The sequence below is a fragment of the Gadus macrocephalus genome, chromosome 18 (genome assembly GCF_031168955.1).
Source record: "Gadus macrocephalus chromosome 18, ASM3116895v1".
NCBI lineage: Eukaryota > Metazoa > Chordata > Actinopteri > Gadiformes > Gadidae > Gadus > Gadus macrocephalus.
This window is the reverse complement of record NC_082399.1, coordinates 8,443,137-8,454,836: the sequence shown is the minus strand read 5'-3', so window position 1 is coordinate 8,454,836 and position 11,700 is coordinate 8,443,137. Positions and strand designations below refer to the sequence as shown.

The following is an 11,700-nucleotide window of genomic DNA, read 5'->3' as shown; positions in this document are numbered from 1 at the left end:
TAAAGTGTCTGCTATCGTGAATAAATACGTTAGCTTAAGGCAGTGGCGTCCCTAATTAAATAATATTCGGGGATAAAGCCTCGGATGTTATTTAATTAACCCCGAATATGATCTTTGGGAAAAAAATCAATAAAAATATTCATAAACATGTAGCAAGTAGCCTAGTCTAGATATACATAGTCCTTCTGGCAAGAGAATAAACAACAACCTGTTTGCCACCTCAAGTGTATTAACCTATCCTATCCCCAGTCAGATCTGTGTATATGTTGTGGCATCCCGCCCCTTAAACCTAGTTTGTATCTATATTAAGTTAATCTTTGGTGTTTGTCTATTTGGTGTGTTTATCTATATGGTGTGTGTATATATATGGTTTGTATCTGTCGTTTGTGTGTGCATATTGTTTATGTTTTGTGTATCAATATTGTGTGTGAATTTATGTGTATCTGTGGTGTGTGTGCGTGCATATGGTGTGAATCTATGGTGTATTGTGTGTCTGTATGGGGTGTGGGTGGTGTGTGTGTGCGTTAACATGTGTGGTGGTAGGCGATGACTCCAGTTTAACCAGTGAATGAGTTTCTCTGGTCTCTTTGATGAAAGCTTCCTTCTCACACACACACACTCGCGCACAAAGTAAGGTGAATTGAATGAAGACTTTTTTCGTTTTGAAGTTTGAATCTAAATCAGTCAAATCAGACTCATCCCTTTAATTAAAATGAGGGAGGTCATTTAAGATTAAACACAGCTGAAATAGCCTCTTACTGTTAACAAGAAGACCACAGGGTGCCGAACCTGCATTGAGTTTTACTAATTAGCTCACCTGCCGCAGCTCGCCTGCCAGGTGGTTTTCTTAATTAGTTAATTGGTTGCATCTGGTGCGTTTCACTTAAAAGGGAACCGGACAGCACATTTGTTTGTGTACTGTTGAGGTCTGTTGTGACTTGTTTAACATCTCTTCCAGTTTCACAGGTTAAAGACTTTTTGAAGTAAAGAGGAGCATCTCATCTGAACCTGATGTGAGTAGAATTGTGTGGCAAAGCACAACTGACGTGACTTGTATGTTGAATATAAATCCCTGATAATGTGTGAAGGAAATCTGGGATTGTGGTGGTTTAACTCTCATTTGAAATTTGGACCATGAGTAAACTGTTCCTTCCTTCAAAGGTCTATCATAGATACTTAACTGCAGTTCTGTGAGTATCCCAACTTAACCATGAAGCATATCTGCAAACTGTAAGTCATTAATTTCTCATTACTCTTGGGCACATTAATGTATTTTGGCTTCCTGGTGAGTTAACCTGTTACCTGAAGGTTGATCTGAGTATTAAGGATGTTTTATTGGTTCATGGGTTACTTAGGTGTTTGGTTTATGTTGGTATTAATGATTTGTTAAAATGGTTACAGGCTCCAAGTTATTGTTGTAATTGGTTGGGTTCTGATATCTTCAGTCTTCTTTCATTCTACTCTCCTGAGCTCTGCATCTGCATCACTTGAGTGTTGCTTTACTGATGAGCGTGTGGTCTGAGTGAGCAGAGGTGCATACTGGGATACAGAGCTGTCTCGAGTCTACAGGTCTGTGGACACGCCCCCTCAGGGGAAACTGAGTGTTTGAGAAACTGTCGTGACGTCAGTTACATGGACTGGAATGTTCTTAAAGCTGGAGACAGGGATTCAGAAGGAGAAACACCAGGGGCAGATGAGGGGGCTCCTCATCTCAACGACTAAAACACAACTTCAGTCTGACACAGAGAACCATGGAACACATTCAACAGTCCCCTCCAGGCATCGTGACTCCTCAGGAACAGTTTCTTTTCCAAGAAGGTCTTATTTGGGGCCATCCCCATATGGATCCTGCTCCTCAAGAGCCACCCCCCTCTACTGGGTGGTCTTCTGAACAGATGACCTCCTTCCTGTCCTCAGGCTGACTAAAGCTGCACCGTTTGCATCTGTGAAGGCCCCTCATTCAGGAAACCACTGGACTACAAAGACACGACTTCAGAGATGTTGAATCAATCTGGGACACATTTTGGAGACGCCAAGCATAATCCATCACCAATGTGGGACGCCACTGAAGAATGTTGTACATAATTTACGTCTCTGGAGACATTGGTTGTTCTGTTATGGGTGCCCTGGAAGGAGAGCTGGGGGGGGGATGATGGAATGTTATTTGCTATGAGGTTTTTACCGTGTGTGTGTGTGTGTGTGTTGGAATATTTTTGATCGCTAGGGTTTTGGTGTGTGTGTGTCTCTCCCACTCACACCTGGGTTCTACGTGCCTGTCCTGGGTTGTGTATGTGTCCGGCTTGCTTTGACAGTGATAATGTTCATACGGGGGTCTGTGCGATTGGCTTGGGATATTGGAATGGTCAACTAAATCATACCTGATGGACGGCCACACGTTTACTTAAGGGCCTCCAGTAGACATGAAGAGCCCTGAGCGACGCTCCGGAGCGAGATCCAACACACTGGGCAGGAAGGAGAGTATCCAACTCAAGTGTAAAAGGATGCAAGCGGTGTGTTCAGATCAGTGACTTCAAACTAGGACTACACCAATCAGGATCAATGGAGGATGGACACCAAAAGGAATTCTGGAGGAGTCTGACGTTGGAAAGGGACCTAAATGGATATTCAAGATGACCTTCAGACCTGTAATGAGACGGCTCTTGGTTAACGCATTACCTACCTGGCTGGATTGATGGAGAGCCCTGTGGATCTTGTCTTGCTCTCAGTTGCACGTCTTCTCAGGCTGAACTGTATTTGTTTCGGACAGGACTAGCTGAACGATTGGTTCCCTTAAATCAGAACCAGCTAGTGCGCTCTTCGTGCTGAAGTTGTGCTCTTCAGCTGAGGAGGTAAGGAAACCTTCACTGGGGCTTCAAGGTGTGAAGAGGAGAATGTTTCAAAGTGTTCCATGGTACTCTGTTGAAGACCGTTGTGTTCCACTGGCTGAGAGGAAGAACCCTTGCATCTTCCTCTTGGCCTTTCTCCTCGGAGAATCCTGGCGCCTTCTTGAAGGATATTCCAGCTCATGTAACTGATGTCACGACAGATTCTCAAACACTTGGTTTCTCCTGAGGGGCGTGTCTATGGAACTGAAGACTTCAGACGGCACAGTATCCCAGCATGCATCTCTGCTCACTCAGACCACACCCCCATGAGTAGGATGCAACACTCTAGTGATGGAGATGTATAGTTTTATAAGTAACGAGGGAGCAGACTAAGGTGATAAGAACACAATGGAATGTCAAGTCTGTAAATCTTTAAACCATGAAGATGGTTGGATAGTTCAGGAATTGGGCTTTTTATTATGGGCAGTCCTTTCACTCAGATGCCCACGTCTCACTGGAGCTGTACATGTGTTGGCTGGCTGGCATGATTTGCTGTTGGTGATGAGGCGGTCAGGGTGACGTTGCAGGGCTATGGTCGGCCCTCTTTGAGGTCAACGTTTAGATTTGCTCTGTATGGTTTGTACCCTGAATAATCTAGATAATTGTAAAATGTAGACAGTTTTGTTTTGAATGATTCCAGGATTTTAGGTTTAATGTTGTTGTGGGACGTACATGGTAGTTTGGTTCTTCGTATGGTTTTGAGTGATATAACTTGTACACTGGGTGCATAATAATGTAAAGGTACACTGAATAGTATTAATGACCAACAGCAACAAACAGATCTCCTCAAGGTAAGTCTGTTGGCTGTGTTTTAATGAAGACCATCGCTGGACTTCAGGATCTTCCTCCGTTCAGCTCAAGGTGAGGCGCTGGTTATGTTTTTTCTTTGGTTGGTTCCGGCCGGAATGTTCGGATTCCAGTCGGACGGTTTGTGCTTCCCGCCGTGGAAGGTTCTGAGTGAGGTCACTTGATTTAGTCCCAATGGTTAGCATAGAACGTTGTAGTCTTGACAGCCATAAGAAACCACCTGGCAGTTAGTTGGACGGGAGTCCCCTGAGGGAATCTGGCGGAACGTTCTGGATTGTATTTGCGTAACCTCGAGCCGTTGCCAACGGAAACTATTTTTCAGTCGTTTTTCATTGGGAATTGTTGCCCCTATCTTAAACAACTAAAGTTTGATATTAAATACATACTGACACGTACGTCGTACAATATGTTGATCATTTCCGATGGTTGCGCCGTACTCTTAACCACGATGACGTTGCGGGACTCTCACTGCGTACAAAACAGCGTTCTACTTGCGGGCCTATTTTTGACATCAGGGAAGGCTTAAAATCATTTCAAAATGGAAGATAATTTGACATTTCTTCAACGGAACCAAGCACCTGAATATGGCTGAGTATGTTTGATTTAATATCGATACTGCTTAGTGTTCTTTGTTACTTCAGCTTTTGTACGTTCTAAATATCTGCTGTCATTAATTGCCACAGAAGTTAAACCCTACCCAATGGAATGACGTTAGACAACGACTTTGGTGCAGAGTTAACAACTGGATATTATAAAAGCTAAAATAATGGCCATCATTCCCACATGTTACAGTAGAAGATACTCTAGAACTGTACAAGGTTAAAAAGGTAACATGTCGTTTGGCCCAAGGTGTCTGCCTCCTCACCAAGAGCAAGACCTCCACCTCCTCACCCAGAGCCAGACTTCCACCTCCTGTCAGAAGTCCTCCAGAACAGGTCAGTGCTATGTGTGAGTAGAGTCTTCTCAGGTCAGTTTCAATGCATGGCCTGAACCACTTATTTAAACTTGTGGACTGCTGTCTTCATTCCCAAAATTGGGATGCTCATGTCTGGTCTCAAGTCTTTTCTAGCCTTGAGTTATAAAATAATAGTTCAATTAATTGTGTAACTCGGATGAGTCAAATAAGTTTATTGTTGGGCAAATGCTGATATAAACCTTCTGCTGTAGCTGAAAGGCGAGGCTGAGAGGCTGGGGACCGGAGGCTTGTGGTGCCAGGGTGGACCGGAGACTGAGGCTGGAGACCAGGGGCCTGCAGCACCGGACCAGAGGGTAACCATCACCAAGCTCATCTGAAACACTAAAATCCACGGTAGTTTAGGTCTGGTTTTGATCATCTTATGACTTTAAATCTGTGCCAAGCTGTGAGTTAATTCATACGGGGGTTATGCAAGAGTCATATGAGCCATTAATGTTACCAGTGCTGCTACGACCGAAGTGGATGAATTGCTGAACGCGACAATCTGCAGACGTTGTCTAATTTAAGTGTTTACAGTGTCTTCCATTTTACAAGTGAACCTCAGATGCAGGAGGTGGGGTGTGTTGCGTCCCCAGGTGATTTACTGCTGAGACCAACTGTTTGTAACCAGACCAGGAATCCATGACTGAAGGAGCTGATGGAGGAGCCGTGCTGAAGGAGCTGATGGAGTCGTGCTGAAGGCCCTGCCTGGTTGAGGAGCTGGTGGAGGCCCTGCCTGGTGACGGACGTCTGTCGTGGGGTAGTTGGAGCTTGACTCTGAAGTGATCATCACACTCACTGCCACTTCTCGTAGAATACTGCTACCACAAACTACCAGCATTTGTACCATATATACCAGACGACTACATCTGTTTACCACATGTTGAAGCAAGACTTCCGCTGTTTGTTCCAGACCAGGACTCTGTCTGAGGAGAGCTGATGGAGGAGCTGAGACGCTGGAGGACGACTAGGAATCGACCAACAAGGATTCCCCGTAAGTTTGTATTTACTTGCATGGTTGACTTAAAGGGCAAAATACAGCTGTTACTTTGACATGCGTTAACCAACTACCGCTGTGTTTTCTTACTAGAACGTGTTTTTGGAGCGGAGGCGAGCTGGTAGGGGAGCCGTGAATCTGGAGGATGACCATCACTCTACCAACCAGGATTGTAAGTTTGTATTAACCAAACAACAAAGTGGAAATAAAGGGCTTAAAAATAAGACAAACTTCATGTTTGTTACCAGACGTTAGGGCCAGACTCACGCTGTTTGTTCCAGACCAGGACTCTGGCTGAGGAGAGCTGATGGAGGAGCCAAGACTCTGGAGGATGACATCACTCTACCAACCAGGATCCTCGTAAGTTTGCATAAAATAAACAGAGTGGACTTGTTGTAACGCAGGATTAGTTTGTCCAGTACAAGTTACGGCATTCTACTGTGGTTGGTTACCAGACAAACTACAGCTGCTACTTTGTTACGCGCCATAAGAGCCCAACTACTCCTGTGTTTGTGACCTTACATTAGAGCCCAACTACTACTGTTTGTTACCTGATATTAGAGACAAACTACTCCTGTGTTTGTTACCTTGCATTAGAGCCCAACTACTGTGTTTGTTACCTTTCATTAGAGACAAACTACTACTGTGTTTGTTACCTTTCATTAGAGACAATTTACTACTGTGTTTGTTACCTTACATTAGAAACAAATTACGTTTGTAACCAGACCAGGAATCTGGAGGACTGATGGAGAAGCCGTACATCTGGAAGGCAAATCCTGAGGACAACCAGGACGCTACCATTAAGGATTCCGCGTAAGTTTGCATTATCTGGACATAGTGGACCAGGTAGGGGGCTGGGGGTTCAACTCTCAAACCAATGGTGCTGGGTTCAAGTCCTCAGAATACAGTGATGCGTCCTTGAGCAAGGCGCACCAAAGCCTGCCTGGTCCTTAATGACGTCTCTTTGGTTCAGATAATGTTGCATCTTTTGAATATTTAACCTAATCATGTCCTTGTTTGGTCCGGGCAGACACACTTGAGCTGAACCTCACCTGATCCTGTTTGGTCGGGGGTAGACACACCTGAGCTGAACCTCACCTGATCCTGTTTGGTCAGGGGCAGACACACCTGAGCTGAACCCGCCCTGATCCTGACATCCTGACGGTCCCGTCTCCTCAGTTCATCTGAGCCTCGTCCACCAGAAGACCTGCTGAGCTCAGCAGTCTGAGGCTGATGGATCAATGACCTCCAGTGGGAGTGATCTTCTTGACCCCACATGTAACCGTGTGCTTCCACACGCCTTTCCCTCACATCTGTCACTACTGCTTCCTCTTCTTCCTTTTCTGTGGTTCGAACCTTTACACGGAAGGCGCGTCTTCCTGCCCTCAGAGGGTTCAGTGTTAGGGTTGAGAGTCAGGGTTTAGAGTCAGGGACAGAGCTGGTCAGGGAGGACTGCTTTTACACAATGCAGATGCAGGAGGTGGGGTCTGTTGCGTCCCCAGTTGATTTACTGCTGAGACCAACTGTGTTTGTAACCAGACCAGGAATCCATGGCTGAAGGAGCTGATGGAGGAGCCGTGCTGAAGGCCCTGCCTGATGGAGGAGCTGGTGGAGGCCCTGCCTGGTGAAGGACGTCTGTCGCGGGGTAGATGGAGCTTGACTCTGAAGTGATCATCACACTCACTGCCACTTCTCGTAGAATACTGCTACCACAAACTACCAGCGTTTGTACCATATATACCAGATGACTACATCTGTTTTACCACATGTTGAAGCAAGACTTCCGCTGTTTGTTCCAGATCAGGACTCTGTCGGAGGAGAGTTGATGGAGGAGCTGAGACGCTGGAGGACGACTAGGGAATTGACCAACAAGGATTCCTAGTAAGTTTGTATTTACTTACATGGTTGACTTAAAGGGCAAAATACAGCTGTTACTTTGACAGGAGTAGCCCAACTACTCCTGTGTTTGTGACCTTACATTAAGAGACAAACTACTCCTGTGTTTGTTACCTTGCATTAGAGCCCAATTACTCCTGTGTTTGTTACCTTACATTAGAGCCCAACTACTACTGTGTTTGTTACCTGATATTGGAGACAAACTACTCCTGTGTTTGTTACCTGATATGTGAGACGAATTACGTTTGTAACCAGACCAGGAATCTGGAGGGCTGATGGAGAAGCCGTACATCTGGAAGGCAAATCCAGAGGACAACCAGGACTCTACCATCAAGGATTCCTCGTAAGTTTGCATTATCTGGACATAGTGGACTAGGTAGGGGGCTGGGGGTTCATCTCTCAAATCAATGGTGCCGGGTTCAAGTCCTCCGAATACAGTGATGCGTCCTTGAGCAAGGCGCCCTAAAGCCTGCCTGCTCCTTAATGACTTATCTTTGGTTCAGATAATGTTGCATCTTTTGAATATTGAACCTAATCAATGTCCTTGTTCGGTCCGGGCAGACACACCTGAGCTGAACCTCACCTGATCCTGTTTGGTCGGGGGTAGACACACCTGAGCTGAACCCGCCCTGATTCTGACATCCTGCTACTCCCGTCTCCTCAGTTCATCTGCGCCTCGTCCTCCAGAAGACCTGCTGAGCTCAGCGGTCTGAGGCTGATGGATCAATGACCTCCAGTGGGAGTGATCTTCTTGACCCCACATGTAACCGTGTGCTTCCCTACGCCTTTCTCTCACGTCTGTCACTAACCTCACTACTCTCTACTGCTTCCTCTTCTTCTTCCTTCTCTGTGGTTCAAACCTTTACACTGAAGGCGCGTCTTCCTGCCCTCAGAGGGTTCAGCGTTAGGGTTGAGAGTCAGCGTTTAGAGTCAGGGACAGAGCTGGTCAGGGAGGACTGCTTTTACACAAACCTCTTCACTTGCTTTCGGAATGGTGGTGACATTTTGAAAAGATTCATTTGGGAAAATGTTTTCCTCTGCTTTCCTTTACAAAATTGTATTCAACTTCTGTCAAGTGTTTGTTTATATATTAAAATCCCACATTGACTTCTACATGTTTGGTGCGGTTCATTTAATTGTCCTTTAACTTGGTTAATGTCAAGCTAAACTCCTGCAATACATTTAATATACATGATTGTTATTCATCAATGTTCACATAATCCATTTTGTAAAAATATGAAACCTCCATATTACTACTAAATTCAAGCCTATTCATGTATTTAACAATGTACATACTGCCTCGCAGGCTATTCTCTGCTACTACAACACGTTCAATCCACCAACCCGTCTCACATCATTGTACTATAGCTGTTGGTTCAAACGGAAAATGCAGTTTGGTGTGAGACTGTTGTCCAGCAGAGGGAGCTGTCATACACCTTAATTATACAGGAATGTCTGTATTTACATTTTTAAATGTTCATGGGCTGCTCTAGTTTGTCTGCAAATAACTCTGCCTCCAGCAACAGGATTGGTCGAAACATATGAAGTGAAAGAAATAAAAGCCCAGTTCACCAGATCTGAGGTCAGCTGCGGTCAGATTTTGGATCATGAATGTATTGAGTGAACGACGTCTGAGCTAAATATTAACCACCTGGAACGGCCGAATCTCATTCCTTTGCTCCAAGGAAAATCTCAGCCCTACCCCTCGCTGTTGCGCGTTCACGCGCCGTGGAGCCATGTCCCAATACCAGTTTAAAGGTAGCTTAAGGGGGAGGGCTAACATCCCCTCAAAATTTAGATTTTCGATGGGCACACTCAAAGCGCTTCAGTTCTGACTTGCTCCCACAATACCTTGCGAGAAAACGGAAAATCAAGAAATATCCTAGACAAGATGGAGGGCGAAAAGATGCGACAGGATTGGAAAAACACAAATGTAAGTGTTTTCTCTGTAATTAACTATTAATTTTTTTATTAATTATACTCTGCAGCCCGGCCGCGTGCTTCGAAGCCCGGCCGCGGACTCTCGGAAGATCTGGATATCATACGACATGAGCCCGGCAGCTCCCCGACCGCCTGCGGTCGGGGAGCTGCCGGGCTCATGTCGTATGATATCCAGATCTTCCATGTTCTAGTGACTCCAGGTTAAAAATAAGCTTTATACTAATATGTTATATTAGTAATATTCTATAAGTAATATTATATATACTAATATATTATATTATATTAGTAATATTACATGGTTAATCAATGTATTTTTTGGCAGTACTATATTGTGTACATAGCTATTATATATTGTACATAACATATGGCCATATCACCCAGTTCTGGCATATAATTCCTTATTCCTTCTTATTCGTTTTCTTTCAGGACTTCGTTGAGTCCACTGCCACCAGCCCCCCCCACCTCTCCCTCATGCTCCTCCACCCCAGGCACCTCTTCCACCACCCCAGACACCCCTTCCACGAGGAGAGTGCCAGGGAGCAGGTGAGGCATGGGGAGAGCGAGGCAAAGTTGGCGGAATGGTGGAGAAGATGTGATTCTCCACCATTCTCTCAAAAGCTGAGAGTGTGTGTGTGTGTGTGTGTGTGTGTATTTTTAGGTGTGCGTGTGTGTGTATTTTTAGATGCGTGTGTATGTATTTTTAGATGTGTGGTTCAGTGTTTCTTATTTAAATAAAGTGTTTCTTCTAAAGTGTTCTTGTTCTTAACCGATTATTATCTAATACCACCTTTAACATGTAGCTAAGTGACATTCAAAATAAAGGTATATTACGAGGGACAAATAGTATTAAATTAAATCCTTTATTTAAACATGCCAATTACAAAATATAAATATCATTTCAGGTTAAACATCTTTACAATGGGTCTTGCTCGTTGCCCGAGACAATGGCAGCCAGTCTGTCTCTTGTAACATTACCAGGGGTCCGGTTATCTGCTAGGGGGCCACGGGGAGACCATCATGACGTCACAGGGTAGGGTTGTCCCATTTGGTAGGGTATCGGTTAGGGGTAGCCATGAGCTAAGGGTTAGGGTTAGGGTTGAGATGTAGGATTGAGACAGGTTTCCTGGAGCTCGGAGGACAGCAGGACACGTGTTTACCTGGTCGATTAGGCCCTGAACGCAGAACCTGAACCCAGACATCCTAATCACAGACCCTGTGTTTAATTAGCCCCGAATATAATTTTTGGGTTAAAAAAATAAAAGTATTTTTGGAAAACGTTTTGCCAAATTTTTTGCAAAGCGTTTTGCGGATTGAAATGCCATTTCAATATCGCAACACAAGGAGCGTGGCGAAGTGGATTGCAATAACGGGGATGCTATAGCTTTTCAATTTGAATAAAGGAACTCAAAGAATTTGACAAAATGTTATTCTATTTTTATTGTTATAACTTTTGCAAATTTAATTGAGGATTGCATTGTCACTTTGAATAACGTATTTACAAATTACATTATAAAATTGTAAAATGAATGGTCAATTGCATAATGTAATTGCAAATTGCATTGCCATTTGTATTTTGCTACATATATGCTTCCATACACCTGGCTTAAGGAGTGGACCCATCAAAAACTAATTTCACAAACGCATGTTTTTGCAATCACTTGTTTCAGTAATTAGCCAGTGACGTCAGTGGGGGTGGCAAGTGGAATCACGTGACAGCACTTGGACGTTGGATGTCCATGTCCTACAAGCCGCAGCGAGACATTATAGGCGGAACGGGCCGATTGCTTGGCCTTGCAGATTTCTCGAGAACCACCTCATCCAAACACACACGCAACACTGCACTTCCCCGGGTCCTCAGCAATACACCAAGTGTGAAGTCGATTAACGGTTGTCGATATAATCAGATACACCAGAGACTCCTCTAGTTATAGTTGGATGCTAACGTTTATTCTGGGATTCATTTACATATTGGGTGCAATGTGCAAAATGTTGAAAATTAATAACTCAAATGGTGGCACCGTATTTAGAACCGTTATGTGCAAGTTTGTTGAGTGCACTTATTTTGAATTTAGACTATACGATGAACAGCAGTTTGTCAAGGTGTAGGCCTACATGTCCTATGATTACATCTTTACAGATATAGGCCTACTGTATGCTAAGTCTTATCATCAGGTCTGCAGAGATGAAGTGTAGTCTGGAAACAAACGATGCCGTGATCA

At 44.4% G+C, this 11,700-nt stretch overlaps 3 long non-coding RNA genes across 10 annotated transcripts; 2 read left to right on the top strand and 1 right to left on the bottom strand.

The window, feature by feature from the left end:
* Window positions 1-2,733: 2,733 nt before the first annotated feature.
* Window positions 2,734-5,907, bottom strand: LOC132446460 (uncharacterized). Its single transcript, XR_009522854.1, has 2 exons — window positions 5,696-5,907; window positions 2,734-2,805 (listed from the first exon to the last, which is right to left on the bottom strand). It is a non-coding gene; the product is annotated as an uncharacterized LOC132446460 (long non-coding RNA).
* Window positions 2,813-7,548, top strand: LOC132446459 (uncharacterized). Of its 8 annotated transcripts, none has more exons than XR_009522850.1 (10): window positions 2,813-4,627; window positions 4,860-4,961; window positions 5,279-5,407; window positions 5,561-5,641; window positions 5,738-5,816; window positions 5,926-6,004; window positions 6,370-6,457; window positions 6,675-6,922; window positions 7,184-7,289; window positions 7,444-7,548. It is a non-coding gene; the product is annotated as an uncharacterized LOC132446459 (long non-coding RNA). The 8 variants fall into 8 exon arrangements; XR_009522851.1 differs by having other exon boundaries at window positions 6,347-6,457; XR_009522853.1 differs by having other exon boundaries at window positions 5,893-6,004; window positions 6,375-6,457.
* A 1,403-nt stretch (window positions 7,549-8,951) lies between these two features.
* On the top strand, window positions 8,952-10,274 carry LOC132446666 (uncharacterized). Its single transcript, XR_009522953.1, has 2 exons — window positions 8,952-9,473; window positions 9,908-10,274. It is a non-coding gene; the product is annotated as an uncharacterized LOC132446666 (long non-coding RNA).
* The last annotated feature ends 1,426 nt before the right edge of the window (window positions 10,275-11,700 follow it).